Source organism: Sorex fumeus, unplaced genomic scaffold (assembly GCF_029834395.1).
Source record: "Sorex fumeus unplaced genomic scaffold, SorFum_2.1 ptg000146l, whole genome shotgun sequence".
NCBI lineage: Eukaryota > Metazoa > Chordata > Mammalia > Eulipotyphla > Soricidae > Sorex > Sorex fumeus.
Window position 1 is genome coordinate 1677500 of NW_026606203.1, and position 7842 is coordinate 1685341.

A 7842-nucleotide genomic window follows, 5' to 3' on the forward strand; every position below is an offset into this window, starting at 1 on the left:
CTTTCAGAATTTTGTCTTTGTCTAAGGTTTTGGTCATTTTGATCAGTATGTCTCTTGGGGTATTTTTATTCGGATTTCTTCTAGCTGGTACCCTTCGGGCCTCCTGAATATGGTCACAAGTTTTCTTCAGCTCTGGAAACGTTGTAGCAATGATGTCATTGACAGTTTCTTCTTCATCAAGGTTTTCTTCCTGTACCTCTGGGACTCCAATAATTCTTATGTTACCCCTCTTGGCTTCATCACGATCATCTCTTGCCATCTGTTCCCGAATTGTGAGTCTCTTTTTCATTTTCTGTTCTTTTCTGGAGAGTCTCTGAACTTCATCTTTGAGCTCACTTATTCTGTTCTCAGCAGCTCTTACTCTGCTGCTGAGGCCTTCCACTGAGTTTTTCAATTCGCCTGCGTGATTTTTCAGGCCTGACATTTCTGATTGCATTTTCCTTATTTCTGCCTTCAAATCCTCTTGTCTTCTATTGGCATTGCTTTCCATTGTTTCTTTTACTTCCCGAAGCATCCTAAGTAGCTCCCTCCTGAATTCCTTGTCAGAGAGGTTGTCTAACACTGCAGTACTGTTGGTGTCATCTGGGCTAGACACTTCAATAAGAAAGTTTGGTGGGCTTTTGCGTTGCTTTACCATTGTGAAAACTGTGGTTTAGTCCTTAACATTCACTGTTACTATTCTGCTTGATATGCAGTGTGAGTTAAGATAGGCTTATGAGTTATTGGCTACTGTGTTTCTAGTGACTGAGCTAGACTAGAGAATTTTCCATCGAAGAAGGTTGCTTATGGTTCCTATGGCATATGTAGTGGGAAAATATTTCGCGGCCGCTAATGCGGCCGCGGCTCCGGAAAGAGTCCCTGGCACTGAGCGAGGAGTTGGAAACGATGATGGAGCTGGCTGTGCATGCGCAGAGAGGGTCCCAGGCCCTTGGGGGCGGGCTCCACCTGGTTGAAATCGGAGCCGTTCAGCCTGGTTGCCCAGAGCTGGGCCTGCGTGCCCATCCCGCGCAGATCAGGGGTGAAACAGGCTTTCTAGGAGGTGGAGCTAGCTGTGCATGCGCACAGAGGGTCCCAGGCCCTTGGGGGCAGGCTGTACCTGGTTGTAATAGGAGCCGTTCAGCTTGGTTGACCAGAGCTGGGCCTCCGTCCCCGTCCCCATATTGATCATCTTTAATTATTCCACATCAATACCAATGTCCAAAAATGTTTCAAAATGTAATTATTGAAAAAAATCATATAGAAGTTCAAATTTGTATTGTTCGTGGGATAACTATATTAAGAAGAAATAGAACCACAAGAAACATACAAGTAAAATGAAGCTACATTTCTTTGGAGTCTTTCAATTATGTATTTACATTAGTCTATATACAAGCATGATTTTTAAAAAATAAATTTCAGTGACTATAAAATTTTGGAGTTTTTCATAATTGAAATGTTTTACTGCTAAGTCTATATTGATGTGAAGTTTTTTATCTACTTGTCTAATTTTCTGATTGTTTACTTAAGATCAGTAGTTAAAAGCTAACTGGCTGATGACTGATTATGTGGCTAAGGGTTAAAGCACTTGGCTTGCGTGTATGAAACTTTGGGTTGGCCTCCTGCAAGGCAAATGGCCTACCCACTGTGCTTTAAAATTTATATAAAATATACTACTAATAAAACCTAATGATGTTGGTGAACAGTGCAAAATAAATGATTATTTAGTAATTTTATTTATTTGTTAATGAAATATGTAAGCTCTTGAGTATAATGGGAGTAGTTTTCTAACATAAGAGTCTGAGGATGGTGAAACTGTTATAACTGTCGTGTAGGATTCCATCTCCCTAGCCTGCTTCATTCTACCTCTCTCTCTATCCAATCTGGTCTTCTTCTTGGGAATCTGACCTCCTGATCGGCTTGCCTCTACCTTTCAACTGCCTACTTTATGACATCATTCTCCCACTCAACCAACCACAAACTGGTAGAATCTTGGGGTTGGTACCGCTTGACCTTGAGCCTGGAAGGTGGTGGTGGAAAGAGATGGTCCTACGAGAGTTAATGGAGTTAAGGATGTATGGGAAGGAAACCGGGAAGGGTAGGGAACTGACAGCTGGTGATCAGCATGGGAGAGTTGGTAGATATTTTCTAAGTACGTTAACATGTTTTTCGTAAATGATAAGCAAAACAAAAATACTAAAATAAGATAGGTTCCAAAGAACAGGTTACATATAAGACCGAGAGAGCTGAAAGGGCTGGCATTCCTTCTGGAACTTTCAATCATATCATTTACTAAAGATGGTATTTTCACATCACTTAGCTGTGGAGAGGAATAGTGAGAAACAGAATGCCACCAGAAAAGCAATCTGGGTGACCACCTTCAATAAAAGCCAGGTGGAAGGTGTTCACATGGATCCCAAGTGCAAGTGGATTAACAGGAACATATATTATACTAAGTCTGCTTGGTACCAGTAACTTCTTTGGTGGAAATGGAGGAAAACAAATACGGTTTCTGACAGACCTGAGACTAAACTGCTAATCAATTTTCCCAGGCAAGGGTAGTTGACTGGCTGGGAACAGAACAACTTGAAAAGTGTTTTGCTACCTTTCATGTATGGCTAGAGGAAAATGTTCCCAGTCATCTATTAAAACTAACAAGCTTCAACTCTCTCGAAGGACAGTTGTATTCAGTGAGGAAAAAATGCTGGGAGAAAAGTCTGAAATGATGGGCATAGAGACAATAAGTGCAAAAGGAAGGACTTGAAATTTGGGTTCCTCTGAAAACAAAGCTTGAAACAACAAGATTTGGTGAGCACATGATTTACTGGGAATGGGATCTGAGGAGGAAAAGAGTGATATCAGGGATGTGAACAAGGGAAATCCAAGTTAAGGAAGACTTAGCTAGCTGACTACCCCATGGGCAACATGGTTCCAAGACTACGAGAACTTACCAAGGACTTTACTTTAATTTTCTTTCTTTTATATGGTCACTTACAACATGTATTCTTTGCCTTCTTCAAAAACAATTTGGAAATGATTTTTTAAAATTTTTTTTATTAGTGAAACACCATGAGGTACAGTTGTAGATTTACAATTTTTTGTGCTTGGGTTTGATTATACAATGATCAGATACCCATCCCTCCACCAGTGCCCATTTTCCACCACCATGGATAATATCCCCCCCACCCCCATCCTCTCATCCCCCCCTGCCTCTGTGGCAGGGAAATCCCCTGTGTTCTCTCTCTCCTTTTGGGTTTTGTGGTCTGCAAAAGAGGCATTGAGTGGCAAACATGTTCAGTCCATAGTCCACTTTCGACATGCATCTCCCCTCCTGGAAGGATCCTCCAAACACCCTTTATTTGGTGTTCCCTTCTCTGTCTGAGCTGCCCTTTCCTCTAGAATGTCCGACTGGCCACTAAGCTATGGAGTAATCCTCCTGGTGCTGATCTTAGCTATTCTTGGGCATTAATCTCATATTTTGTTACTTTATATCCCCCAGATGAATGCAATCTTTCTATGTCTATCCCTCTCTTTCTGACTCTTTTCGCTTAGCATGATACTTTCCCTGTTGTACCACTTGTATGTAAATTTCATGACTTCATCTTTTCTAAGAGCTACATAGTACTCCATTGTGTAGATGTACCAAAGTTTCTTTAACCAGTCATCTGTTCTTGGGCATTCAGGTTTCTTCCAGTTTCTGGCTATTGTAAAGAGTGCTGCAATGAACAAACAAGTGCAGATGTCACTTCGACTATACATTTTTGCCTCTCTGGGATATATTCCCAGGAGTGGTATTGCTGGGTCAAACGGGAGCTCAATTTCTAATTTTTTGAGAATCGTCCATACTGTTTTCCAGAAGGGCTGAACCAGTCGACATTCCCACCAACAGTGAAGGAGTGTCCCTTTCTCGCCACATCCGCGCCAGCATCGGTTGCTTTTGTTTGGAAATGATTTTTCATTAAAAAAATGTTTTATTAACATGTCATTATTAAAAAGAAACATATAGGCAAAAGAGTTAGTGCAGTATGTAGAGGGTGTTTACCTTGTATGCGGCTAACCTGAGTTCAGTTCCCGGAACCCTGAGCCTGCCAGGAGTGATCTCTGGATACAGAGTTAGAAGTGAGCCCAGAGCACATCTGGGTGCGCTCCCCTACCACAAAAAAGTTAGAAAAGAAAATAAAAGAAAAACATATAACTGATTCTTGAGTGATATAGTGGTTAATGGTGCTAACTGGTATATAACTTTTGAAAACCCCCAAATTTAAGAGATAGTCTGCTGTTGACCAAGAAGATGGTTTTTTAATAGTATTTACTCACATTGTCTGCAATTAGTGCTATTTGTGGCCTGTAAATCTGTAAATTTTGATACATTTAAACAAATTATAATGGATTTTATAATGGACTTTATAATGAATTTGTATTTTAGAGTAATAAGTGATAAATTGTATTTTTGTTTTTGTGGGGTATTTGGGCCATAGTATGTGGTGCTTGGGACTTCTGACTCTGTGCTCAAGGGTCATTACTGGTGATGCCAGCCATTAAGTTCAGTTGACTGTGTTCATTGTAAGTGCTTTAACCCCTCTACTAATTCTGGGGGGCCAATCAAATAAATTATCTGCATATATCTTATACATGCATGGCATACTTTATCTTAGATTTTTTGATATTTCTAGGACATATTGATCATCTTTAATTATTTCTCATGAATACCAATCTCCAAAAAAGTTTAAAAATATAATTATTGACAGAAAATCATATAGAAGTCCAAATTTGTATTGTTCATGGGATAACTAAATTAAGAAGAAAATAGAACCACAATAAACATACAAGTAAAATGCAGGAGTCTTTCAATTATGTATTTATATCTGTATATATACAAGTATAATCTTTAAAATATAAATCTCAGATACTTTCTCTGCATCTATTGATATGATCATATGCTTTTTACCTTTTCTTTTGTTGATATGGTGGATTATGTTGATTGATTTCCGAATGTTAAACCATCCTTGCATCCCTGGGATGAATCCTACTTGGTCATGGTGTATGATCTTTTTGATGAGTAGTTGGATTCTATTTGCTAGTAGTTTGTTGAGGATCTTTGCATATATGTTCATCAGAGATATCGGTTTGTAAATTCTCTTTCTTTGTGGCTTTCCTATACGCAAACAGTGAGAGAGAAGAAAGCAACATGAAAAAAACAATCCAGTTCACAATTGTGCCCCAGAAAATCAAGTACCTAGGAATCAGCTTAACTAAGGAAGTAAAGGACCTGTACAAAGAAAACTACAAAACGCTACTTCAGGAAATAAAAGAGGACATGAGGAAATGGAAAGATATCCCCTGCTCATGGGTCGGGAGACTTAACATTGTCAAAATGGCAATACTACCGAAAGCATTGTATAAATTCAATGCAATCCCTATAAGGATACCCATGACATTCTTCAAAGAAATTGAGCAAACACTCCTGCAATTTATATGGAACAATAAGCCCCCTCGAATAGCTAAAGCAATTCTTGGGAAAAAGAAAATGGGAGGAATCAACCTCCCGAACTTCAAACTGTACTACAAAGCAGTAATAATTAAAACAGCATGGTACTGGAACAAAGGCAGAACTGCAGACCAATGGAACAGGGTTGAATACACTGACATCTCTCCTCAATCATATGCTCATCTAATCTTTGATAAAGGTGCAAGTAATGTGAAGTGGAGTAAGGAAAGCCTCTTTAATAAATTGTGTTGGCATCACTGGACGGCTACATGCAAAAAAATAGGCTCAGAACTCTGCCTAACACCATGTACAAAAGTAAGATCAAAATGGATTAAAGACCTCAACATCAGACCAGAAACCATAAGGTACATTGAAGATAAAGTTGGCAAAACCCTCCATGACATTGAAGCTAATGGTATCTTCAAAGATGCCACGCCACTGGCCGAGCAACTGAAAACAGAGATAGATGAATGGGACTATCTTAAACTAAGAAGCTTCTGCACCTCCAAAGAAACAGTGACCAAAATACAAAGACAGTCTACAGAATGGGAAAGGATATTCACCGAATACACATCTGACAAGGGGTTGATATCCAGGATATACAGAATACTGGTTAAACTCCATAAGAAGAAAACATCCAACCCCATCCGAAAATGGGGCAATGAAATGAGCAGAAACTTTCTCAAAGAAGAAATCCGAATGGCAAAAAAGCACATGAGAAAATGCTCTACATCATTAATCATCAGGGAGATGCAGATCAAAACCACAATGAGATACCATCTCACACCTCAGAGACTGGCCCACATCCAAAAGAACAAAAGCAACCAATGCTGGCGTGGATGTGGCGAGAAAGGAACACTCCTTCACTGTTGGTGGGAATGTCCACTGGTTCAGCCCTTCTGGAAAACAGTATGGACGATTCTCAAAAAATTAGAAATTGAGCTCCCATTTGACCCAGCAATACCACTCCTGGGAATATATCCCAGAGAGGCAAAAATGTATAGTCGAAGTGACATCTGCACTTGTTTGTTCATTGCAGCGCTCTTTACAATAGCCAGAAACTGGAAGAAACCTGAATGCCCAAGAACAGATGACTGGTTAAAGAAACTTTGGTACATCTACACAATGGAGTACTATGTAGCTCTTAGAAAAGATGAAGTCATGAAATTTACATACAAGTGGTACAATATGGAAAGTATCATGCTAAGCGAAATGAGTCAGAAAGAGAGGGATAGACATAGAAAGATTGCATTCATCTGGGGGATATAAAGTAACAAAGTATGAGATTAATACCCAAGAATAGCTGAGATCAGCACCAGGAGGATTACTCCATAACTTAGAGGCCAGCCAGGTATCCTAGAGGAAAGGGCAGTTCAGATAGAGAAGGGAGCACCAAATAAAGTATGTTTGGAGGATCCTCCCAGGAGGGGAGATGCATGTCGAAAGTAGACTATGGACTGAACATGTTTGCCACTCAATGCCTCTTTTGCAGACCACAACACCCAAAAGGAGAGAGAGAACACAGGGGATTGCCCTGCCACAGAGACAGGGGGGATGGGGGGATGGGGGTGGGAGGGATATTATCCATGGTGGTGGAAAATGGGCACTGGTGGAGGGATGGGTATCTGATCATTGTATAATTGAAACCAAAGCACAAAAAATTGTAAATCTACAGCTTTAAAAAAATAAAATAAAATAAAGGGGAAAAAAAATAAAAAATAAAAATAAAAAAATAAAAAAGAATATAAATCTCCGATACTACAACATTTTATTGAGTTTTTTATAATTGCAATGTTTTACTGCTAAGATGATATTGTTGTGAACATTTATATCTATTTGTCTACATTTCTGATTGTTTACTTAAGATCTGATATTAAAAGCTAACTTACTAGGGCTCGAGCGATAGCACAGCTGGTAGGATGTTTACCTTGCAAGCGGCTGACCTGGGTTCAATTCCCAGCACAGCATATGTTCCCCTGAGCACTGCAAGGGGTAATTCCTGAGTGCAGAGCCAGGAGTAATCCCTGTGCATCGCGAGGTGTGACCCAAAAAGAAAAAAAAAAGCTAACTTACTTATGACTGGGTATGTAGCTCAGGGCTAAAGCACTTGGCTTGCAAGTATGAAATTTTGGGTTCTATTCCTCACACTATAGAAAAAAAAACAAAATCACTAACTGTGGTTGAAAACATATATCAGTGGTAAAATATTTGCCTCACATTTGTGAGGTTATGGGTTTGATCCCTGAATTTCCATATACGCTCACAAAAGCTAATTTACTTAAAGAATATTAAACTGCTTTAAACCAAGGACATATTGCCGTACAATTATACAGATTTAATTCTCAATAAAATAACTTGAAAAGATCCATTTATAGCAT